Genomic DNA, 26,787 nt, shown 5'->3' on the forward strand with positions numbered 1-26,787 from the left:
AACCACAATTATCTAAACTAAAAATACAATTAAATAAACTAAACTATATTACCAAAAAAAACAAACACTAAATTACAAAAAATAAAAAAAAATTACAAGAATTTTAATCTAATTAAACCTAATCTAAGCGGGTCCATCTTCAAGACATCCGACGCGGAGCATCCTCTTCTTCCCGACAACTAACGACGAATGAAGGTTCCTTTAAATGACGTCATCCAAAATGGCGTCCCTCGAATTACGATTGGCTGATAGGATTCTATCAGCCAATCGGAATTAAGGTAGGAAAAATCAGATTGGCTGATGTAATCAGCCAATCGGATTGAAGTTCAATCCGATTGGCTGATTGGATCAGCCAATAGAATTGATCTCACATTCTATTGGCTGATCCAATCAGCCAATCGGATTGAACTTCCTACCTTAATTCCGATTGGCTGATAGAATCCTACAGCCAATCGGAATTCGAGGGACGCCATCTTGGATGACGTCATTTAAAGGAACCTTCATTTGTCGTTAGTCTTCGGGAAGAAGAGGATGCTCCTCGTCAGATATCTTGAAGATTGACCCGCTCCACGCCGGATGGATGAAGATAGAAGATGCCGCTTGGATGAAAACTTTTGCTGGATGGAGGACCTCTTCTGCCCCGATCGGATGAAGACTTCTGCCGCTCTGGATGTCCTATTCTGGCCCATCGGTGCCCGGCTGGGTGAACACGGCTCAAGGTAGGGTGATCTTCAATGGGGTAGTGTTAGGTTTTTTTAAGGGGGGATCGGGTGGGTTTTAGAGTAGGGGTGTGTGGGTGGTGGGTTGTAATGTTGGGGGGTCTTGTATTTTATTTTACAGGTAAAAGAGCTGATTGCTTTGGGGCAATGTCCCGCAAAAAGCCCTTTTATGGGCTGGTAAAAGAGCTGATTACTTTTGTAATTTAGTATAGGGTAGGGAATTTTATTATTTTGGGGGGCTTTTTATTTTATTAGGGGGCTTAGATTAGGTATAATTAGATTAAAATTCTTGTAATATTTTTTTATTTTTTGTAATTTAGTTTAGTTTATTTAATTGTATTTTAGTTTAGATAATTGTAGTTATTTAATTAATTTATTGATAGTGTAGTGTTAGGTGTATTTGTAACTTAGGTTAGGATTTATTTTACAGGTAATTTTGTAATTATTTTAACTAGGTAGCTATTAAATAGTTATTAACTATTTAATAGCTATTGTACCTAGTTAAAATAAATACAAAGTTGTCTGTAAAATAAATATAAATCCTAAAATAGCTACAATGTAACTATTAGTTATATTGTAGCTATATTAGGGTTTATTTTATAGGTAAGTATTTATTTTTAAATAGGAATAATTTAGGTAATGATAGTAATAATAATAATTTAAATTATATTTAACTTAGGGGGGTGTTAGGGTTAGGGTTAGACATAGGTTTAGGTTTTAATAACTTTATTATAGTGGCAGCGATGTCCGGTCGGCAGATTAGGGGTTAATAAGTGTAGGTAGGTGGCGGCGACGTTGGGGGGGCAGATTAGGGGTTAATAAATATAATATGGTTGTCGCCGATGTTAGGGACAGCAGATTAGGGGTTCACAGCTATAATGTAGGTGGCGGCGATGTCCGGTCAGCAGATTAGGGGTTAATAAGTGTAGGTAGGTGGCGGCGACATTGGGGGGCAGATTAGGGGTTAATAAATATAATATAGGTGTCGGCGATGTTAGGGACAGCAGATTAGGGGTTCATAGCTATAATGTAGGTGGTGGCGGTGTCTGGTCGGCAGATTAAATAATTTTATTATAGTGTTTGCGATGTGGGGGGGCCTCGGTTTAGGGGTTAATAGGTAGTTTATGGGTGTTAGTATACTTTGTAGCACTGTAGTTAAGAGCTTTATGTTCCGGCATTAGCCCATAAAACTCTTAACTACTGACTTTTAAATGCGGTAGGAGTCTTGGAGGTAGAGGCTGTACCACTCACTTCTTCCAAGACTCGTAATACCAGCAAATCCCATGAAAAAGATAGGATACGCAATTGACGTAAGGGGATTTGCTGTAGACAAAAGTCGCGGAAGAAAAGTGAGCGGTAGACCCTTTCCTGCCTGACTCGTAATACCAGCGGGCGTTAAAAAGCAGCTTTAGGACCCCTTAAAGCTGCTTTTTAAGGCTAACGCAGAACTCGTAATCTAGGCGAAAGTTTTTCTTTCATGATTCTTTCATGAAGTGAATACAATTGTAAACAACTTTCCAATTTAATTTTGTTATCAAATGTGTTTAATTCTATTAGTACCCTTTGTTGAAGAAACACTAATGTACTACTGGGAGATAGCTGAGCACATCTGGTGAGACAATGACAAAAGCTATATATGTGCAGCCACCAATTACCAACTAGTTTACCTAGGTATGCTTTTCAACAAAAGATACCAAGAGATTAAAGCAAATTTGATAGTATAAGTGAAATAGAAAGTTGTTTACAATTTAATGTTATAACTGAATCAAACGTGATGTATATTATTATAATTGTTTTCTTTCTGCAAGAATTTAGGTAAATTTACTCTTTTGATTTGCATAGTGAAAAAATAAGCATCACAAGGAAAAGAAAGTGACAGCGCCTGCACGATTCAGATGCACTATACCTTGCTAGTTCATGGAACATTATCCATATTATATAGTAAAGTCCCTCTACAATGAGATGAGCTTAATGGGGACATTTTGTGTGATGCGGTATGTAAAGTAAGTTAAATGTCCCTTTAAAGGATGGAGAATATGTTGCCCATTCATTTCAGTTGGACTTTTAAATATGTCATCATTCCAAAGTTCATGGCCAATTTCGTGATGCATGAAGTTTAAATTCAATAGACTTTTTTTATCTTCTTTCAATCTTCTACTATGGTAAACGTCTAGCTCAGAGTTGCTTTTATGAGTTTCATTCCTGTACACTCTTTGGAATGTATTTTTTTTATCCCCAATCCTAACATTCTTACATTCTTCTCATTTCATGTCTTCTTTGCCTCTGGATTACCTTTTTTCAAAAAATATATATATATTGTACCAGCACCCCTAGTTTAGTAAATATCACAGTTATATACACAGAGAATAAATATTGTGTATCCTATATAAGGACACACTTCTCAGTGTAGTGTAGTGCACGGTAAGGGTTGCTTGCCTCTACCTAGGCAAATGGGAATCTGAACACATACTCAATAGCGCAGAAATAAATGACTCTATCTCTTTATGGCTGAGATTCATCGATGATGTGTTCCTCCTGTGGGAGGACACTGAGATGAAACTCATAGAATTTATGCAAAAATTAAATATTAATGAATGGAACTTAAAATTCACTTATAGTTATAGCAAGAATGCGATTACTTTCTTAGACTTACGAATCATCAATGATAACAACTGCTTAAAAACAGCTACATTTCGCAAAGATACTGCAGGGAATGCCCTATTATCATTTGACAGTCATCATCCAAAAAAACTTATACACAATATACCCTATGGTCAATTTCTGAGACATAAAAGAAATTGTTCAGACAGTGACCAATTTAAGATTGAGGCTAGGGCTTTGAATAAGAGATTCAAAGCAAGAGGTTACACACAACAATGTTTAAGGAAAGCCTTCAATAAAACTAAGAATAAGAATAGGGATGACCTGTTATATAAAAAAAACCGGAAGAGACATCAAATACATCCCTAGTTCGTTTCATAGGGACTTACAACCAGAAATGGCAAGATATCCGTTCAATCCTAAACAAACATTGGCATATATTATGGATTGATAAATCAATAGGGAAATTTGTAGGTGAATCTCCATTAATGACCCCAAAAAGAGCACCTAATTTAAAAGATTTTCTGGTTCAGAGCCACTTTGAAAATAAAAATACAGGAAATTGGTTAACTAACAAGAAAAATGGTAACTTTAAATGCTCCCACTGCTCAGTTTGTAATAATATGCTTACAGGCAAGAACTTCTGTGACAGATTTGGCTCCTTTCATACTGTGAAGGGATGGATAAACAGTAAAAGTGAAGGAGTAATCTATATGGTCTCCTGTAATTGTCCTCGGTATTATATAGGTAAAACCTATAGGGAGCTCAAAGAAAGAATAAAAGAACATAAAAAGGACATTACAAATAAATGCACTAAAACTAGCAGTGTGGCTTGTCACTTTGCAGAATTCCATGACAGCAATAAAAAACTTTTAAAATTCAGAGGCTTAGAAATATTGGATCTGAAAGGTAGAGGAGGTAATCTAGATCAGATTCTATTATGCAAAGAGAGTAAATGGATTTTTAATCTTAAAAGTCTAAAACCAGATGGTTTAAACGAAGAATTAAATTTTGGTTCTTTTCTAGGAGGCTGAAGTAAAAACACAGAATAATTAATCTGGTATTAATATAAGTATCTATCTATGATCATATTGTAGAAAAATTCAAAGAAGTAAATTTGTACCACATCAAAAAAGTGGATTTGAATTTGTCATTGACTCTGCGGTATATGAACTAAAAAATATTAGAGTTTCTACTAATGAAGTGTGTGATTTCATTATATGTTTAAAAATAGCAAAGCAATGTAAATAGTAATTTTTGTTCAATATTTCACCTGAATGGCTTATTTATATTGATAAGAAAAGTTTTTGAAGGCGGAGCATACTGTTTAAATTCTATGGAGAGTATCCTCCAATCATGCACAGCCGGAAGAAGCCCGAATGGAACCCGGGTGAAACACACGTAGCTTGTTTGTTTGTTTGTTGGAGCGGTGCAACAGCTGAGCACCGTCTAACAGCTGATCCCCCAAGAAATCTACATCTCCGCTAAAGGATAAGGCGTGCGGATGCACTTAAAGAGCCGACAACTGCGGAGGAAGAGTAAAGGTGATAAAGTTGAAAGTCCCGGTCTTTGTTGAAGTAGCTGGAAGCAATGAGCAGGTAGTTTTTGGCACCATGCCACCAAGGAAACAGGTACTTGTTTATCGTGTTACAATATGCTGAACAGAGCTGTTACAATCAAGATGAATATGGTAATGTTAAGCTGCCATTTTATTATATCTTGTTGAAGTTGATACAAGTTTCAATTCTGCATTAAGAGTGCTGCGATACAAGTTATAATCCTGCATTGAGAGTGTTGCAAATTTTGGTGCCGCACCTGCATTAACGTTGATTTCCACTTTTGGATTACAAATATGCTAATTAAAGGCATTTGAATTTATAATTCCAATACACCGGAGTACCAAGGGACTTACCTATGAACTCTGATCTACAACCCGGGTTGTGAACTATTAGCTCTATAATTTGGGGGTAATGCTTATAATTCATTATATTGCTGTGACATTTATATAAACAGAATTAATCACCCACTTTAAAGAGCTTGTTTTTCATTTTGATGTTTGGCTCAATCTGAATTCTTAGACTAATACTATATTGTCCAATACATAGTTGGGTGCTGGATAAATAAGGGTCTTTTTCTTTCTTTCTATTTAAATATTAATCAAATACCCTTACCGTGCACTACACTGAGAAGTGTGTCCTTATATAGGATACACGATATTTATTCTCTGTGTATATAACTGTGATATTTACTAAACTAGGGGTGCTGGTACAATAAATATATTTGTATTCTGACTATTTAATGTAGTCTTTCTTTTATGTACCTTGCACACTAAGTGTAAATTTAGCCTCTGAAGAACTTTTTTGAGTCATATACTTTAATTACCAACCTAGGTTTGGTTTGTTCAATATTGCTGAGTCTTTAACAAAGATGGCTGAATTAAATGATAGTGAGTGGAGGTATGATGTGGATGATACTTTTTCAGTTCCCTCTAATACTGAGGGTATTACTTCAAACTCCTCTGAAAATCCTAGTATATACAAATCATTTAAGGATTATAAGAAAAAATTATTCAAAGAACAAAAATTAAAATGGGAGATATCCAGCTTAGAGAAATATGTAGAAATGAAAATGATTCTGAGAGGACTTAGGATAAGAAAGAGGCCAGGAGCAAATTTGGATAATCCATTATTGGAAAATTTTCAAAATAAATGGGATGAATATGCATCCAAATGTTCCATAAATTGGATGAACTTAATGATAGAGGAGAACAAACTCAGGCTAGATAAAATTCAGAAAGAATTGATATTAGTTAAAAATGAGGTAGATACTTGGAAAGGTAAAGATGAATATGAGAGATTAATGGGCTTGGCAAAAGTTGAGCTACGTAAAATTCAAGATTCTATAAAATTTAGAAAGAAGAAGAAATATCAAAGAGACTGGCAAGACTATCAGGATAAAAAAGTGTATGACTATGCATACACTGTGTGCAGAATTATTAGGCAAATGAGTATTTTGACCACATCATACTCTTTATGCATGTTGTCTTACTCCAAGCTGTATAGGCTCGAAAGCCTACTACCAATTAAGCATATTAGGTGATGTGCATCTCTGTAATGAGAAGGGGTGTGGTCTAATGACATCAACACCCTATATCAGGTGTGCATAATTATTAGGCAACTTCCTTTCCTTTGGCAAAATGGGTCAAAAGAAGGACTTGACAGGCTCAGAAAAGTCAAAAATAGTGAGATATCTTGCAGAGGGATGCAGCACTCTTAAAATTGCAAAGCTTCTGAAGCGTGATCATTGAACAATCAAGCGTTTTATTCAAAATAGTCAACAGGGTCGCAAGAAGCGTGTGGAAAAACAAAGGCGCAAAATAACTGCCCATGAACTGAGAAAAGTCAAGCGTGCAGCTGCCAAGATGCCACTTGCCACCAGTTTGGCCATATTTCAGAGCTGCAACATTACTGGAGTGCCCAAAAGCACAAGGTGTGCAATACTCAGAGACATGGCCAAGGTAAGAAAGGCTAAAAGACGACCACCACTGAACAAGACACACAAGCTGAAATGTCAAGACTGGGCCAAGAAATATCTCAAGACTGATTTTTCTAAGGTTTTATGGACTGATGAAATGAGAGTGAGTCTTGATGGGCCAGATGGATGGGCCCGTGGCTAGATTGGTAAAGGGCAGAGAGCTCCAGTCCAACTTAGACGCCAGCAAGGTGGAGGTGGAGTACTGGTTTGGGCTGGTATCATCAAAGATGAGCTTGTGGGGCCTTTTCGGGTTGAGGATGGAGTCAAGCTCAACTCCCAGTCCTACTGCCAGTTTCTGGAAGACACCTTCTTCAAGCAGTGGTACAGGAAGAAGTCTGCATCCTTCAAGAAAAACATGATTTTCATGCAGGACAATGCTCCATCACACGCGTCCAAGTACTCCACAGCGTGGCTGGCAAGAAATGGTATAAAAGAAGAAAATCTAATGACATGGCCTCCTTGTTCACCTGATCTGAACCCCATTGAGAACCTGTGGTCCATCATCAAATGTGAGATTTACAAGGAGGGAAAACAGTACACCTCTCTGAACAGTGTCTGGGAGGCTGTGGTTGCTGCTGCACGCAATGTTGATGGTGAACAGATCAAAACACTGACAGAATCCATGGATGGCAGGCTTTTGAGTGTCCTTGCAAAGAAAGGTGGCTATATTGGTCACTGATTTGTTTTTGTTTTGTTTTTGAATGTCAGAAATGTATATTTGTGAATGTTGAGATGTTATATTGGTTTCACTGGTAAAAATAAATAATTGAAATGGGTATATATTTGTTTTTTGTTAAGTTGCCTAATAATTATGCACAGTAATAGTCACCTGCACACACAGATATCCCCCTAAAATAGCTATAACTAAAAACAAACTAAAAACTACTTCCAAAACTATTCAGCTTTGATATTAATGAGTTTTTTGGGTTCATTGAGAACATGGTTGTTGTTCAATAACAAAATTAATCCTCAAAAATACAACTTGCCTAATAATTCTGCACTCCCTGTATAGTGCCTCCAGTGGCTCTGAATCAGAAATTTCAAGTGGAGAGGAAAATAAAATACAAAAATCTTACAGAGAACAACAAAAAAGTTTTTTAGGACACAAAAACACAAATCAAGGAGAGGGGGGAGGAAACATAAATGGCAGAGGCAGACGCAGATATCCACTCAGGCAGAGGAGGAAAAACAACACATAAATGTGGTTAATTTGTCAGACAAAAATTTAATTTGTCCTCAAATAGAAGTTTTAGAAAAAGGATTAACCTTTTCACCAACAAATAAATTGGACAAATTCGATCTGGTGAAAGACCTCCACCTATTTGCTCAAAAGATTGTATTAAACAAAACATTTGAAAACAAAACAGATAAAACAACTTTAAATTTACATGATAGGCAAAGTCTAAAAATTTTAGAGGAATTGGAAGAAGAAATATCAGGCCAATCAAGTGAGGCAACGACTATAGGTTTTAGTGACTTCAAAAAGAAGTCTCAATATATGCCTGCACTATCCAGTGTTCCTCTTATACATAATTTTGTCAAACTAGTGGAAAGAGACATTGATCTCATGAATACCAATGAACCTGTGCCTGATAATCTAACAAAAATGCAGAGAGCTGCATTACGTGATTTACAAAATGACACTACAATAACCATTAAGCCATCAGACAAAGGCGGTAATATTGTTGTCCTGAATATTAAGGACTATATTGATGAATGTAGTGGCTCGTCACTTTGCAGAATTCCATGACAGCAATAAAAAAACTTTTAAAATTCAGAGGCTTAGAAATATTGGATCTGAAAGGTAGAGGAGGTAATCTAGATCAGATTCTATTATGCAAAGAGAGTAAATGGATTTTTAATCTTAAAAGTCTAAAACCAGATGGTTTAAATGAAGAATTAAATTTTGGTTCTTTTCTAGGAGACTGAAGTAAAAACACAGAATAATTAATCTGGTATTAATATAAGTATCTATCTATGATCATATTGTAGAAAAATTCAACGAAGTAAATTTGTACCACATCAAAAAAGTGGATTTGAATTTGTCATTGACTCTGCGGTATATGAACTAAAAAATATTAGAGTTTCTACTAATGAAGTGTGTGATTTCATTATATGTTTAAAAATAGCAAAGCAATGTAAATAGTAATTTTTGTTCAATATTTCACCTGAATGGCTTATTTATATTGATAAGAAAAGTTTTTGAAGGCGGAGCATACTGTTTAAATTCTATGGAGAGTATCCTCCAATCATGCACAGCCGGAAGAAGCCCGAATGGAACCCGGGTGAAACGCCCGTAGCTTGTTTGTTTGTTTGTTGGAGCAGTGCAACAGCTGAGCACCGTCTAACAGCTGATCCCCCAAGAAATCTACATCTCCGCTAAAGGATAAGGCGTGCGGATGCACTTAAAGAGCCGACAACTGCGGAGGAAGAGTAAAGGTGATAAAGTTGAAAGTCCTGGTCTTTGTTGAAGTAGCTGGAAGCAATGAGCAGGTAGTTTTTGGCACCATGCCACCAAGGAAACAGGTACTTGTTTATCGTGTTACAATATGCTGAACAGAGCTGTTACAATCAAGATGAATATGGTAATGTTAAGCTGCCATTTTATTATATCTTGTTGAAGTTGATACAAGTTTCAATTCTGCATTAAGAGTGCTGCGATACAAGTTATAATCCTGCATTGAGAGTGTTGCAAATTTTGGTGCCGCACCTGCATTAACGTTGATTTCCACTTTTGGATTACAAATATGCTAATTAAAGGCATTTGAATTTATAATTCCAATACACCGGAGTACCAAGGGACTTACCTATGAACTCTGATCTACAACCCGGGTTGTGAACTATTAGCTCTATAATTTGGGGGTAATGCTTATAATTCATTATATTGCTGTGACATTTATATAAACAGAATTAATCACGCACTTTAAAGAGTTTGTTTTTCATTTTGATGTTTGGCTCAATCTGAATTCTGAGACTAATACTGTATTGTCCAATACATAGTTGGGTGCTGGATAAATAAGGGTCTTTTTCTTTCTTTCTATTTAAATATATATATATATACACACAAACCATGGGGTATTAGCACACAGAAATTTACAAATAAACAACACATTTTAAATGCTGAAAAAAATTGCCTGCAAAACATCTATGCTTTTAAATAAAATTGGGATCTTAGTCACAGGTCATATTCTGCTTTGCCAGTCACTACCTTTTTGGGCTGAATCATTCCTGTTTTTTCTCTTCATAATAGAATGAGACTCCCTGGCTTTATAAAAAAAAAACTCCATTACACTGTCATGAGTTCACCTGAGCTTGGGTGGGGAGATTTAGCCAATGGAAGATGTCAGTCTCCCTTTTATTTTTAAATACAAATACAAAGTTTGGTTTAGCACACCTTACAAAACGTTTATATACATCTTTGGGAGTGCTGCCAATGTGACCAGTAAAGAAGACTTTTTAAAAGGACATTGTACTCAAACATTGTCTCCCCTTTAATGTGTTCCCAATAGTCCATTTTACCTGCTGCAGTGTATTTAATTGCTTGCAAAAAGTTCCTTTACATTGATTTAGTTATTTGAAATAGCTGATGTTGTCTGTAGAAGCCACCACTTACACTGAAAACATGAATAACCGACAAATTCTCAGTATAAAAGTTATGTAAACAATAGATTTTTTATATGTGAAATAGCTGACTGTACTCATTGAACCCTTCAGCTTTAATTACCATTTCAATATCTTACTATTTTGGCTGTGTGGGATTAGACATTGATAACATTAGCAGGTCTGCTTTACCTGCAGGCTCAGCCCATTTTCATGGGCATGCCATTGAGAACAGCAGGTAATGGTTTATAATAAGCAAAATCAGCTACTTCAAATACAAAAAAATTGAAGGACCCATACCTTACTACAGTATAATTTGGAACACATTAAAGGGACACTGAACCTAAATGGTTTTTTTTGTGATTTGTGATAGAGCATGCAATTTTAAGCAACTTTCTAATTTACTCCTATTATCAAATTTTCTTTATTCTCTTGGTATCTTTATTTGAAATGCACGAATGTAACTTTAGATGCCGGCCCATTTTTGGTGAATAACCTGGGTTATTCTTGCTGATTGGTGGATAAATTCATCCACCAATAAACAAGTGCTGTCCAGAGGTCTGAACCAAAAAAGAAGCATAGATGCCTTCTTTTTCAAATAAAGATAGCAAGTGAACGAAGAAAAATTGATAATAGGAGTGAATTAGAAAGTTGCTTAAAATTGCATGCTCTATCTGAATCACGAAAGAAAAAAAAATTGGGTTCAGTGTCCCTTTAAAGAGAAACACATTTTTTTATTTATTTATATCCAACAGTGTAGACAAACATAAGACATGTTATTCTACCACACAGGGTAGGAGTAAAACATTAGATATTTGACAGAATACAAGACAAGATATTCATGAAACCAACAAGGCCTTATCTATATAATAATCACATTTTGTTTCATATCTTAATTATGACCCGTTAACAGTTTTCCTAAATGTCTACACCGTTGGGGCTTTTCTCTTTATTAATTTGTATCATATTTTTCTTAAAGTGTTATGAGTCCCACAGATTCAAGACGTTACTGCCATAAAACATTATTTTCCAAGCTTGTCCATGAACTTAGGGTTAATAACCGTTAGACATCCCAAAGGAATTACAGCACAGGGCAGGAAGGGTATTAAAGGGACACTGAACCCAAAAATTTTGTTTTGTAATTCAGAAAGAGCATGCAATTTTAAGCAACTTTCTAATTTACTCCTATAATCAATTTTTTCTTTATTCTCTTGCTATCTTTATTTCAAAAAGAAGGCATTTATGCTTTTTTTGGGTTCAGTACACTGGACAGCAATTTTTTATTGGTGGATGAATTTATCCACCAATCAGCAAGGACAACCCAGGTTGTTCATCAAAAATGGGCCGGCATCTAAACTTACATTCTTGCATTTTAAATAAAGATACCAAGAGAATGAAGAAAATTTGATAATAGGAGTAAATTAGAAAGTTGCTTAAAATTTCCGTCTCAATCTGAATCATGAAAGAAATATTTGGGGTACAGTGTCCCTTTAACTGTGAATAATAAATAATCTATGGGACTACTCATGGGCTAATATAATTTACTAAACCAGATTAAACAATTAATGACAACACTGTAGTATAATGTGAAAGTTACTATAAAATAAAAAAAATTGGGGTGCGGTATAGGCAAGATAAACCACGTAGTTAAATCTCCTTAACAAGGAGATATATTATATATATGGGGTAGGTGGTTACTTAGGTATGGTAAGATATACAGCCCCTACTCCAAGAAAAGGGGAAATGCAATGTCTTCAATGGGGAACAAAGGAAACTATTGCATGGTGACTTAGAACTGACATGTTCTAACAACCTATGTGGAGAGGTCTATAAGTAGCTGAGTTACTAGCACGTACAGGAGTAGAAAGTGTTGATTGCATGTTATGCTTAAGATATGTCTAGCAGGGTGGGACCTGAATATCCAAATCTAAAAATTTGGTGTAGCTTTCACAACTTATTTAAGATATAGTGAGAGAAGAAATAATGCCTGGTATTAACATTGCAGGACCAGCCTGCTCTATAAAACCTTATAGCTACTCTAAAGTGTTGAAATAATGTAAGATTTTCTTCTGCCCGGAGCATTTGTTAAATAGGGGTGGAAAAATTCCAAAGCTCTCTATTAAAATACTCCTGTACACATCTTACCCTTTTGTAGATATATATATATACACAGGCCTATAATAACCATATGATTGTAAACAGATAATGCAATTGTTAAAACGGGGTTGAAGAATGCCGTATCTATCTTTAAGATTGACTGAACCAAGGACCTAAGTACACGCACATCAATTCTATCGTAATAAAATGATCTGCCTTTCTATAACTTAGCTGTCTTAGATCTTATCCCCTGGGCACGGGTCCTATACCCAGCAGGAATTCAGACAAATCTTGGGAGCAGAATACTAGTTGTTCTCGTGCTATATATTTTAGTTTTAGCCTTTTAACAGCATTATACAAATTGTCTTACTCCAAAGATATGCTCATTAGACTATAAATCAGAAGAGGCTGACTGGGCTTTTTTTTTTTTTTTTTTTTTTAAATAAGACTATAGCAGCATCCAAATTTTATCTAAATAAAGTTAACTTAAATAGCACCATAATGTATTAAACTAGGCATCTCTAATCCCCTTACATCATAATCCTAAACCAATGGGAGAGTGCAACAACTTGTGGAACTAGGTATAGAAACTCCTGAAAGCGGTAGTTCTCACTGCATCATCAATATTAGACATATAATATAAAATAAATTAAATTAAGCATCAAACACTTATTAAACCAATATGAAATATAACATTGGAAAGTAAGAAAACTTAAGTTTCTAGAGCTAAATAGTAAAGAGTTATGTTACTAAAATCCCAACATATAACAAGTATAAACCTTTAAATATCATGTGTGTCAAAAATCAGCTGGTTCAGAGACCTACTTAACCAGGCACAACTATTGATTGGTAAGTTCACATATCGACCATAAATGTCCATAAAGTCACTTAAGACCTGCCTACAGCACCAGGCATATTTGAGTCTCCATGGTTTTAACAGACTCCTTCTTTTTGGTGAATCTGGGGAATAGAGGACCGCACTAACAAGCAGACTAAATTTTCACTTCTGCTCTAAAGGAGGTTAATGGCCACATCTGAAAAATACAAAGTAGGTGTTCTGTGGTGGGGAGAGATTAAATAGTGTGTAAGTCTCAAGAGAAAAGTCACCGGTCCACGAGGGTTGTCATCTATCGCTGTTGCCAAAGATGATTGGTGAGTTGGCCGCATAGCATATGCACAAATCTGCTCACATATAACAGCGGCCAGCTCCTCATCGATCGGCCGTATCACCGCAAATGTCGGCTTCTCCTCTTCTATCTCATAAGGCAAACTATGCAAGGAGCCCATCTTGTTAGGAAGATCGCCTTGATTGAAGTGTTCTCGGGTGACTACTGGATCCTTAGCTGTTAAATTGTTTTCTACTGTCTGTCCACACCAATCGTCGGCTAAAGCTTCCTGCCCAAGATCTACCACCTCCTTCAAGCATACATCTGTTCCGCTTGCATATGGAGCCCCACTCCAATGTGAGGCAGTTCAAGAGGCGGCTAAAATGGGTATTTAGTAAATGGGAAATAGCGGTTGTTAGTTCAACGCTGCAGGTATCCATGTTATCACCACAGTAGTACTCTCTTCTATCTAGAGTGGCCAGTCACACACGTTGTGCAAAAGAGGGACTCTTGATTCACTAGGGAGCCTTTACATAGATAAAAAAAATGGTCGCTCCTATGCCGTCCCAGCATTAGTCAGTCCACAAAAACATCAACTCTCTCCTCCTTAAAATTACCATCCGGTGATCTATGCTTCCCTTTCTTCTCCTCAGGGGTTAGGTGTACCTAAGATGTGAATTTGAGCTGGGCTGAACGGTCAAAAAAGTGAGATTATGTGCTACATCAGCAGAGCTGAAATAAAGTGTGACCGTTCAGTACCAAGGCTTGCTCCGCCCCCACTGAGAAACACATTTTTAAGTACCATCTCTCTTTAAATGAACACCCTTCCCTTACCACATTTTCTAAGTTGATGTTAATATGATTAGAATAAGTAAACAGTTTGTTATTTTTATCCATCGTTCCAGTCTTTCTTTCTTATTATTTCTACATGGTGTTTAGGTTAATTACCTTATCATTTAAAGATTCTTCCAACAAGACTAATTTACTTTTAGCGTGGCATGCAGCGTTAAGGAGATGAGATGTGTTTTTGCTTCATAGATTTTTTTTCACTACTTCTTCACGTTTCAGATGCAGCCATATAATTAATAGTACCTAGAGGTTTATTTTTTGGATGACACATGGTTAGCACACTCTGAACTATTTTAGTCTTATAATTCTCAGTTTCAAAGACTGTGGAAGGAGGAATGAGGTTATTTATAATTTCAGTCTTTTGCCATTTGTAGTTAAAGGAACAATTAAATAGAACATCAGTATAGTGAAAGAGTAAATTGTAACATGACTGTTGTTTTCTGTTCATCTTTAATTTAAATATAAAATAAATTAAAAGTTATATGCAGTTAAAAGTTAGACAGTTTTATTTTTAAATTGCTTTTCACTCCTAGCGCAATGCAAAATACATTTCTGACTTTGCTTCCCAACAAAGGAATGTTTTGACTTAAAGGGCCATGATACCCAAATGTTGAAACACTTGAAAGTGATGCAGCATAGCTGTAAAAAGCTGACTAGAAAATATCACCTGAACATCTCTATGTAAAAAAGAAAGATATTTTACCTCAAAAGTTCCTCAGTACATCATCTCACTGTAAAGGACTTCTAAGCAGCAAATCAGTATGTCTGTCCCGGGACATCTAAGGGAGTGAGCTTCGTGAACACTCATCTTATTTCCCTATTCAGTTAAAGGGCCAGTAAACCTAGAAAATAATGTTATATAATTCTGCACTATGTGCAGAATTATATAACATTATATTAGTGCTAGCTTTATGTAACATAATATTGCAGGTGAAATTTTTATTAAAAAAGAGGGTTTTTCAGACCCACCCTCTGTGCTCTACTGAGTGGGTGTGGTTTTCCCTCTGAGTGCATCTGGGTAGCTGTCTAGTCACAGCCCAGCCCGATCGCGCCATTACACTCAATATAGCTCGCTCCTGCTCTGTCTGACAGCGAGCTACATAGAGTGTAATGGCGCGATCGGGCCAGGCTGTGACTAGACAGCTGCTATGTGCAGTATTATATAACATTATTTTCTAGATTTACTTTAAGGACGTTTACTATGAAATCTCATGAGAGTTAAGTCAAATCTCATGAGATCACAGTAAAATAGTTCATGACCTCAGCGCTGTTGATGCTGATTGGCTGCAGTTCATTTCTTCATTTTATAATTTTATTTTTTACCTGCAGCAGGGCAGCAGCTGAAGTATAACATTTTACATAGAACGTACTCTGCTGAGCTGAGGAGGTTGTGAGACAAAATATCTTCCTTTTTTACATAGAGATGCTCAGGTGATATTTTCCTGTCAGCTTTTTACAGTTATACTGCATCAGTTTCAAGGGATTTAGCATATGAGTATTGTGTCCCTTTAAGTGGTTGATGCTATTGCTTAAAGAAATATTTAAATGTAATAGAAATCAATTTTAGTTTATGACAGTGGTTATTCTGGGGGAGTGTTGCATGAGCTGGTACCCCAATTCTCAAGGGTGATAGCAGAACTAAACATGAAAGGCATTCACTTTTTTATACCACCTTTTCTCTACCCAGAATAAGAAGAAATATAAATGGGAAGAAGGATGATTTAATTAGAAAAACAAGCACCAGAGAAGCGGAGAGGTCAATAAACAAAAATGGAAATAAGTTTTCAGAGCAGGAACATGATGATGCCACAGAAGTGGAACAAGAGATATTTAACCCTTGATTAGGTGGAACTGAAAGAAATAGACTTGAACTAGACTACTTGCTACTTATCTGGAATTAGATCAAGTGAAACAGAAGAATTGGGGCATGATTTAATAGATCATTAGTACATAATGTTGCAGTGGTGATTTCAAACTAATGACAATAATACCAGACTGGGATGGCAGACAAAAGTAGAACCAAGATCTTAACCTATATGGCAAGGTAATAACTATAAAGCCAAGGGAGTCAATAATTATTTTGGTTAAGCTCAGGCTCAGAAAAAAGTGCATTGCTGTAATTCCAGATATTTGACTGACTTTTTAAGCTTTACCTCTCAGTGTACAATAAGGTTGTGGAGTTTTAATAATTTCCTCTGTTTCTGGAACTTTGGATTTTACTTCATACCTTTGGTTTTCCTAGCAATCGATAATATAGTTAAATTATTGTTATGGGTAAGTTTGATAGTTATTCACCCTTCTATGTATTATTTTGACATATCTATCTGTTTTTAACATGCTTGTTGTAATATTCTTTTTGTTAAATGTTTAATAATAACTATTACAATAAAAAAGCTATGAATTGTTTAAGGTACCCTCCCCATAGAAGTACAGTGGGGAAAAAAAGTATTTAGTCATCCACCAATTGTGCAAGTTCTCCCACTTAAGAAGATGAGAGAGGCCTGTAATTTTCATCATAGGTATACCTCAACTATGAGAGACAAAATGTGGAAACAAATCCAGACAATCACATTGTCTGAATTGGAAAGAATTTATTTGCAAATTATGGTGGAAAATAAGTATTTGGTCAATATCAAAAGTTCATCTCAATACTTTGTTATATATCCTTTGTTGGCAATGACAGAGGTCAAACGTTTTCTGTAAGTCTTCACAAGGTTGTCACAAACTGCTGCTGGTATGTTGGCCCATTCCTGCATACAGATCTCCTCTAGAGCAGTGATGTTTTGGGGCTGTCGCTGGGCAACACGGACTTTCAACTCCCTCCAAAGGTTTTCTATGGAGTTGAGATCTAGAGACTGGCTAGGCCACTCCAGGACCTTGAAATGCTTCTTACGAAGCCACTCCTTAGTTCCCCGGGTGGTGTGTTTGGGATCATTGTCATGCTGAAAGACCCAGCCACATTTCATCTTCAATGCCCTTGCTGATGGAAGGAGGCTTGCACTCAAAATCTCACGATACATGGCGCCATTCATTCTTTCATGTACACGGATCAGTCGTCTTGTTCCCTTTGCAGAGAAACAGCCCCAAAGCATGATGTTGCCACCCCCATGCTTCACAGTAGGTATGGTGTTCTCTCTCCTCCAAACACGACAAGTTGTGTTTCTACCAAACAGTTCTACTTTGGTTTCATCTGACCATATTACATTCTCCCAATCTGCTTCTGGATCATCCAAATGCTCTCTAGCATACTTCAGATGGGCCCGGACATGTACTGGCTTAAGCAGGGGGACACGTCTGGCACTGCAGGATCTGAGTCCCTGGCAGTGTAGTGTGTTACTGATGGTAGCCTCTGTTACGTTGGTCCAGCTCTCTGCAGGTCATTCACTAGCCCCCCCCCGTGTGGTTCTGGGATGTTTGCTCACCGTTCATGTGATCATTTTGACCCCACATTGTGAGATCTTGCGTGGAGCCCCAGATCGAGGGAGATTATCAGTGGTCTTATATGTCTTCCATTTTCTAATTATTGCTCCCACCGTTGATTTCTTCACACCAAGCTGCTTGCCTATTGCAGATTCAGTCTTCCCAGCCTGGTGCAGGTCTACAATTTTGTTTCTGGTGTCCTTCGACATCTCTTTAGTCTTTACCATAGTGGAGTTTGGAGTGTGACTGTTTGAGGTTGTGGACAGGTGTCTTTTTTACTGATAAGTTCAAACAGGTGCCATTAATACAGGTAATGAGTGGAAGACAGAGGAGCCTATTAAAGAAGAAGATACAGTTATGTGAGAGCCAGAAATCTTGCTTGTTTGTAGGTGACCAAATACTTATTTTCCACCATAATTTGCAAATAAATTCTTTCCAAATCAGACAATGTGATTGTCTGGATTTGTTTCCACATTTTGTCTCTCATAGTTGAGGTATACCTATGATGAAAATTACAGGCCTCTCTCATCTTCTTAAGTGGGAGAACTTGCACAATTGGTGGCTGACTAAATACTTTTTTTTCCCCACTGTATATATGGGGTGGGACTTAGCATGCTATTTGATTTCCAGATTCTATAGAAAATTTTTTGCTTTTAACTTGTAATAGGAGTGCAAGAATAAGAGCTCTATTAATTTAATTTGAGCGTTGTTAGCACTCAATAGAGCTAATATTTTCATGATCAATCTAGGCCTGTGTATTTTACATCTGAAGTTTTAAGCAATGAATGACTTGAAAGGTGGCATAAAGAGTTTGTCCAGAGGAAACAGTAAACTAAACTACACAATGAACCCCTAAACCACCACTCCTTCACATCACTAACTACCTTTTTACACTGCTAACCCCTAAACCGCCACACCCCACATCACAAACTAAACCTCTACACTATTAACCTCTAAACCACCATACACCCCACCGCAAAGTAAGCTTCTACACTGTTAACCCCTAAACCACCACACCCCCACATTGCAAAGTCCCCACTTCACTATTAACCCCTAAACCACCATCCACTTAACACAAGATAACCCATTAAAATCTAAACCCCCTAACCCAAAAAAAAATTACCTGTGAAAGTAAAAAAATTCTAATCTTACCTTTAAAAACAAACAGAAAACTTCTATAACTATTACCAAAAATAAAAACATTACATTACTTAAAAAAACTAACATTACATAAAAAACTACTATTACAAAAACCCATTCCAAAACCTCAAAATAAAAAAGCCCACGCCAAAATAATTTATTTGCTGCCTATTTGCTGATTTGAATTTGAACACGCAAATCAGCCAATAGAAATGCAATTGTACTCCTATATGAAAGGAGTACCTCGCATTCGAAATCCAATGAGCGGCTGGTGACCGCATGAAGAGGACCTCTATGTTTAAGATGGATGAAGATGGACCTTCGCCAGGATGAAGAATGACCACTGCCGGGAAGAAGGAGCGCTGCCATCATCTATGGTGAGTACCATCTTGGGGTAAGGTGTTAGATTTGTTAATTTAATTTTGTTTGTTTTTTAAGATTTGGGATTTATTTTTACCTGGGCAGCAAAAGAACTATATGCTCTTTTAAGGACAATGCCCAGCCAAATTCCCTTTTCATTGCATTTTTTAGACTAGTTTTTTTTAAATAGTTTTTTTTGGGGGGTTGGGGGTTTAATGTTAGAGGGTGGTAGGTTTTATACACAAAAAGAGCTTGATAATTTTTTTGTAGTTTAATTTTAGAATAGTTTTTATTTTTATTTTGGGGTTTTAGAATAGGCATAACTCTTATTTTTAGTAATTAGTTTGTTATTTTTTGTAATGGTAGTTTTTTAATTTTTTTTTTAGTGTTTTAGTGACTTTGCAATGTGGGGGTGTGGCGGTTTAGGGGTTAATAGTGTAGTCGTAACTTTACAGTTGGGCTATTGGACGGTTTAGGGGTTAGATTAATTAAGATAATAAAGAAAGTGCAGAGCTCTTTAAAAAGGACATTAAACATCAAATACATTTCATGCACATTCATCTAATTGTGGGTGCCGACATTTTGTAACCTAGGTTTCAATGCAGGTATCTGAAGGAGAGTTGTTGCAGTAGCAAAGCTAGATTTCAACAAAATGGCACCATGATTAGAGAGAGGCAGACAATAAAATAATGTATTTTGGCCTAGATTACAAGTGGAGCGCAATCATTAGTGTAAGGTGCCCTCATCATTGCACAAAGATAACTTTTAATAGATAGCACAAATTGTGCTTGTATTACAAAGGGTGAGTTAAGTTATATTTATAGACAAAGATTTAATAATTAAAAACAGAATTTATGTTTACCTGATAAATTACTTTCTCCAACGGTGTGTCCGGTCCACGGCGTCATCCTTACTTGTGGGATATTCTCTTCCCCAACAGGAAATGGCAAAGAGCCCAGCAAAGCTGGTCACATGATCCCTCCTAGGCTCCGCCTACCCCAGTCATTCGACCGACGTTAAGGAGGAATATTTGCATAGGAGAAACCATATGATACCGTGGTGACTGTAGTTAAAGAAAATAAATTATCAGACCTGATTAAAAAACCAGGGCGGGCCGTGGACCGGACACACCGTTGGAGAAAGTAATTTATCAGGTAAACATAAATTCTGTTTTCTCCAACATAGGTGTGTCCGGTCCACGGCGTCATCCTTACTTGTGGGAACCAATACCAAAGCTTTAGGACACGGATGAAGGGAGGGAGCAAATCAGGTCACCTAAATGGAAGGCACCACGGCTTGCAAAACCTTTCTCCCAAAAATAGCCTCAGAAGAAGCAAAAGTATCAAACTTGTAAAATTTGGTAAAAGTGTGCAGTGAAGACCAAGTCGCTGCCCTACATATCTGATCAACAGAAGCCTCGTTCCTGAAGGCCCATGTGGAAGCCACAGCCCTAGTGGAATGAGCTGTGATTCTTTCAGGAGGCTGCCGTCCGGCAGTCACATAAGCCAATCTGATGATGCTTTTAATCCAAAAAGAGAGAGAGGTAGAAGTTGCTTTTTGACCTCTCCTTTTACCAGAATAAACAACAAACAAGGAAGATGTTTGTCTAAAATCCTTTGTAGCATCTAAATAGAATTTTAGAGCGCGAACAACATCCAAATTGTGCAACAAACGTTCCTTCTTCGAAACTGGTTTCGGACACAAAGAAGGTACGACTATCTCCTGGTTAATGTTTTTGTTAGAAACAACTTTTGGAAGAAAACCAGGTTTAGTACGTAAAACCACCTTATCTGCATGGAACACCAGATAAGGAGGAGAACACTGCAGAGCAGATAATTCTGAAACTCTTCTAGCAGAAGAAATTGCAACCAAAAACAAAACTTTCCAAGATAATAACTTAAAATCAACGGAATGTAAGGGTTCAAACGGAACCCCCTGAAGAACTGAAAGAACTAAGTTGAGACTCCAAGGAGGAGTCAAAGGTTTGTAAACAGGCTTGATTCTAACCAGAGCCTGAACAAAGGCTTGAACATCTGGCACAGCTGCCAGCTTTTTGTGAAGCAACACAGACAAGGCAGAAATCTGTCCCTTCAATGAACTTGCAGATAATCCTTTCTCCAATCCTTCTTGAAGAAAGGATAGAATCTTAGGAATCTTTACCTTGTCCCAAGGGAATCCTTTAGATTCACACCAACAGATATATTTTTTCCATATTTTGTGGTAAATTTTTCTAGTTACAGGCTTTCTGGCCTGAACAAGAGTATCAATAACAGAATCTGAGAACCCTTGTTTTGATAAGATCAAGCGTTCAATCTCCAAGCAGTCAGCTGGAGTGAGATCAGATTCGGATGTTCGAACGGACCTTGAACAAGAAGGTCTCGTCTCAAAGGTAGCTTCCATGGTGGAGCCGATGACATATTCACCAGATCTGCATACCAAGTCCTGCGTGGCCACGCAGGAGCTATCAAGATCACCGACGCCCTCTCTTGATTGATCCTGGCTACCAGCCTGGGGATGAGAGGAAACGGCGGGAATACATAAGCTAGTTTGAAGGTCCAAGGTGCTACTAGTGCATCTACTAGAGTCGCCTTGGGATCCCTGGATCTGGACCCGTAGCAAGGAACCTTGAAGTTCTGACGAGAGGCCATCAGATCCATGTCTGGAATGCCCCACAGTTGAGTAATTTGGGCAAAGATTTCCGGATGGAGTTCCCACTCCCCCGGATGTAATGTCTGACGACTCAGAAAATCCGCTTCCCAATTTTCCACTCCTGGGATGTGGATTGCAGACAGGTGGCAGGAGTGAGTCTCCGCCCATTGAATGATTTTGGTCACTTCTTCCATCGCCAGGGAACTCCTTGTTCCCCCCTGATGGTTGATGTACGCAAGTCGTCATGTTGTCTGATTGAAACCGTATGAACTTGGCCTTTGCTAGCTGAGGCCAAGCCTTGAGAGCATTGAATGTCGCTCTCAGTTCCAGAATATTTATCGGTAGAAGAGATTCTTCCCGAGACCAAAGACCCTGAGCTTTCAGGGGTCCCCAGACCGCGCCCCAGCCCATCAGACTGGCGTCGGTCGTGACAATGACCCACTCTGGTCTGCGGAAGGTCATCCCTTGTGACAGGTTGTCCAGGGACAGCCACCAACGGAGTGAGTCTCTGGTCCTCTGATTTACTTGTATCTTCGGAGACAAGTCTGTATAGTCCCCATTCCACTGACTGAGCATGCACAGTTGTAATGGTCTTAGATGAATGCGCGCAAAAGGAACTATGTCCATTGCTGCTACCATCAAACCTATTACTTCCATGCACTGCGCTATGGAAGGAAGAGGAACGGAATGAAGTGTTTGACAAGAGTTTAGAAGTTTTGTTTTTCTGGCCTCTGTCAGAAAAATCCTCATTTCTAAGGAGTCTATTATTGTTCCCAAGAAGGGAACCCTTGTCGACGGAGATAGAGAACTCTTTTCCACGTTCACTTTCCATCCGTGAGATCTGAGAAAGGCCAGGACTATGTCCGTGTGAGCCTTTGCTTGAGGAAGGGACGACGCTTGAATCAGAATGTCGTCCAAGTAAGGAACTACTGCAATGCCCCTTGGTCTTAGTACCGCTAGAAGGGACACTAGTACCTTTGTGAAAATCCTTGGAGCAGTGGCTAATCCGAAAGGAAGCGCCACGAACTGGTAATGCTTGTCCAGGAATGCGAACCTTAGGAACCGATGATGTTCCTTGTGGATAGGAATATGTAGATACGCATCCTTTAAATCCACCGTGGTCATGAATTGACCTTCCTGGATGGAAGGAAGAATTGTTCGAATGGTTTCCATTTTGAACGATGGAACCTTGAGAAACTTGTTTAAGATCTTGAGATCTAAGATTGGTCTGAACGTTCCCTCTTTTTTGGGAACTATGAACAGATTGGAGTAGAACCCCATCCCTTGTTCTCCTAATGGAACAGGATGAATCACTCCCATTTTTAACAGGTCTTCTACACAATGTAAGAATGCCTGTCTCTTTATATGGTCTGAAGACAATTGAGACCTGTGGAACCTCCCCCTTGGGGGAAGCCCCTTGAATTCCAGAAGATAACCTTGGGAGACTATTTCTAGTGCCCAAGGATCCAGAACATCTCTTGCCCAAGCCTGAGCAAAGAGAGAGAGTCTGCCCCCCACCAGATCCGGTCCCGGATCGGGGGCCAACATTTCATGCTGTCTTGGTAGCAGTGGCAGGTTTCTTGGCCTGCTTTCCCTTGTTCCAGCCTTGCATTGGTCTCCAGGCTGGCTTGGCTTGAGAAGTATTACCCTCTTGCTTAGAGGACGTAGCACTTGGGGCTGGTCCGTTTCTACGAAAGGGACGAAAATTAGGTTTAGTTTTGGCCTTGAAAGACCTATCCTGAGGAAGGGCGTGGCCCTTACCCCCAGTGATATCAGAGATAATCTCTTTCAAGTCAGGGCCAAACAGCGTTTTCCCCTTGAAAGGAATGTTAAGTAGTTTGTTCTTGGAAGATGCATCCGCTGACCAAGATTTCAACCAAAGCGCTCTGCGCGCCACAATAGCAAACCCAGAATTTTTCGCCGCTAACCTAGCCAATTGCAAAGTGGCGTCTAGGGTGAAAGAATTGGCCAATTTGAGAGCACGGATTCTGTCCATAATCTCCTCATAAGGAGGAGAATCACTATCGATCGCCTTTACTAGCTCATCGAACCAGAAACACGCTGCTGTAGTGACAGGGACAATGCATGAAATTGGTTGTAGAAGGTAACCTTGCTGAACAAACATCTTTTTAAGCAAACCTTCTAATTTTTTATCCATAGGATCTTTGAAAGCACAACTATCTTCTATGGGTATAGTGGTGCGTTTGTTTAAAGTAGAAACCGCTCCCTCGACCTTGGGGACTGTCTGCCATAAGTCCTTTCTGGGGTCGACCATAGGAAACAATTTTTTAAATATGGGGGGAGGGACGAAAGGTATACCGGGCCTTTCCCATTCTTTATTTACAATGTCCGCCACCCGCTTGGGTATAGGAAAAGCTTCTGGGAGCCCCGGGACCTCTAGGAACTTGTCCATTTTACATAGTTTCTCTGGGATGATCAAATTCTCACAATCATCCAGAGTGGATAATACCTCCTTAAGCAGAGCGCGGAGATGTTCCAACTTAAATTTAAATGTAATCACATCGGGTTCAGCTTGTTGAGAAATTTTCCCTGAATCTGAAATTTCTCCCTCAGACAAAACCTCCCTGGCCCCCTCAGACTGGTGTAGGGGCATTTCAGAACCATTATCATCAGCGTCCCCATGCTCTTCAGTATCTAAAACAGAGCAGTCGCGCTTGCGCTGATAAGTGGGCATTTTGGCTAAAATGTTTTTGATAGAATTATCCATTACAGCCGTTAATTGTTGCATAGTAAGGAGTATTGGCGCGCTAGATGTACTAGGGGCCTCCTGAGTGGGCAAGACTGGTGTAGACGAAGGAGGGAATGATGCAGTACCATGCTTACTCCCCTCACTTGAGGAATCATCTTGGGCATCATTTTCAGTGTCACATAAATCACATCTATTTAAATGAGAAGGAACCTTGGCTTCCCCACATTCAGAACACAGTCTATCTGGTAGTTCAGACATGTTAAACAGGCATAAACTTGATAACAAAGTACAAAAAATGTTTTAAAATAAAACCGTTACTGTCACTTTAAATTTTAAACTGAACACACTTTATTACTGCAATTGCGAAAAAGTATGAAGGAATTGTTCAAAATTCACCAAAATTTCACCACAGTGTCTTAAAGCCTTAAAAGTATTGCACACCAAATTTGGAAGCTTTAACCCTTAAAATAACGGAACCGGAGCCGTTTTTATCTTTAACCCCTTTACAGTCCCTGGTATCTGCTTTGCTGAGACCCAACCAAGCCCAAAGGGGAATACGATACCAAATGACGCCTTCAGAAAGTCTTTTCTATGTATCAGAGCTCCTCACACATGCGACTGCATGTCATGCTTCTCAAAAACAAGTGCGCAATACCGGTGCGAAAATGAGGCACTTATTTACTGTCTGAATAAAAATGGCTTACCGGATCCCATAGGGAAAATGACAGCTTCCAGCATTACATCGTCTTGTTAGAATGTGTCATACCTCAAGCAGCAAAAGACTGCTCACTGTTCCCCCAACTGAAGTTAATTCCTCTCAACAGTCCTGTGTGGAACAGCCATGGATTTTAGTAACGGTTGCTAAAATCATTTTCCTCTTACAAACAGAAATCTTCATCTCTTTTCTGTTTCAGAGTAAATAGTACATACCAGCACTATTTTAAAATAACAAACTCTTGATTGAATAAAAAAACTACAGTTAAACACTAAAAAACTCTAAGCCATCTCCGTGGAGATGTTGCCTGTACAACGGCAAAGAGAATGACTGGGGTAGGCGGAGCCTAGGAGGGATCATGTGACCAGCTTTGCTGGGCTCTTTGCCATTTCCTGTTGGGGAAGAGAATATCCCACAAGTAAGGATGACGCCGTGGACCGGACACACCTATGTTGGAGAAAGAATATTTTATGGCAGAATAAAAGGCATACCCTATAAGAAAAGGAGTGGGAATGGAAAGGAATCAAATGCTGTATGTGTGTGTATGTGGGTGTGTATATGTATGCATGTATGTATATATACAAATATATGTGTGTGTGTGTATGTGTAAGTGTGTGTGTGCGCTCACGCATGTGCATGTATGTATGTGTGAAGTATTTTATGCTTGTTTCATGGAAATAGTATAGCACATAACAATGTGTGTATGTGTGTGTGTGTGTGCATGTATGTATGTGTGAAGTATTTTATGCTTGTTTCATGGAAATAATATAGCACTTAACTAAATGAAGAGAGGATGTGTTGTGCTCCATCGGTTTAGCATTTGAGTGTTATCCAAAATTAATTTTACCGCACACCCCCTTAGAAGTCTATTATGTGAGAGAAGCACCCCCCCCCCCCCCACGGTATCCCTCATACAGATGTTAGCACACACTAAACTATCGCTTTGGGAATAAAAAATATTTTGGACTTGTAATATGAGTGCAAAAATGGAAGTGGTAAGGATTGTGCTGTAGTGATATTAACACACTTTACAGCTTGCAGTTTTGCGCTCCACTTCTAATTTACGCCTTAGGGCCTCATGATCAAAATTTCATCTGCATGGAGATTAATCTTTGAGTATTATATTGTAACTTTGGTGTCTCTCCTTTACATTCAGAACCCTGTATATCTAGATTAACAATTATCAAGCTACAACTTGCCTTTCTAAAACTCTTTGAGGGATCTTGTAGCACTGGTAAGGCTTCTGAGATAATCTCACCAGTTTGGAGAGCTTTAGTCATTTGGCCT

This window comes from Bombina bombina, chromosome 6 (assembly GCF_027579735.1).
Source record: "Bombina bombina isolate aBomBom1 chromosome 6, aBomBom1.pri, whole genome shotgun sequence".
NCBI lineage: Eukaryota > Metazoa > Chordata > Amphibia > Anura > Bombinatoridae > Bombina > Bombina bombina.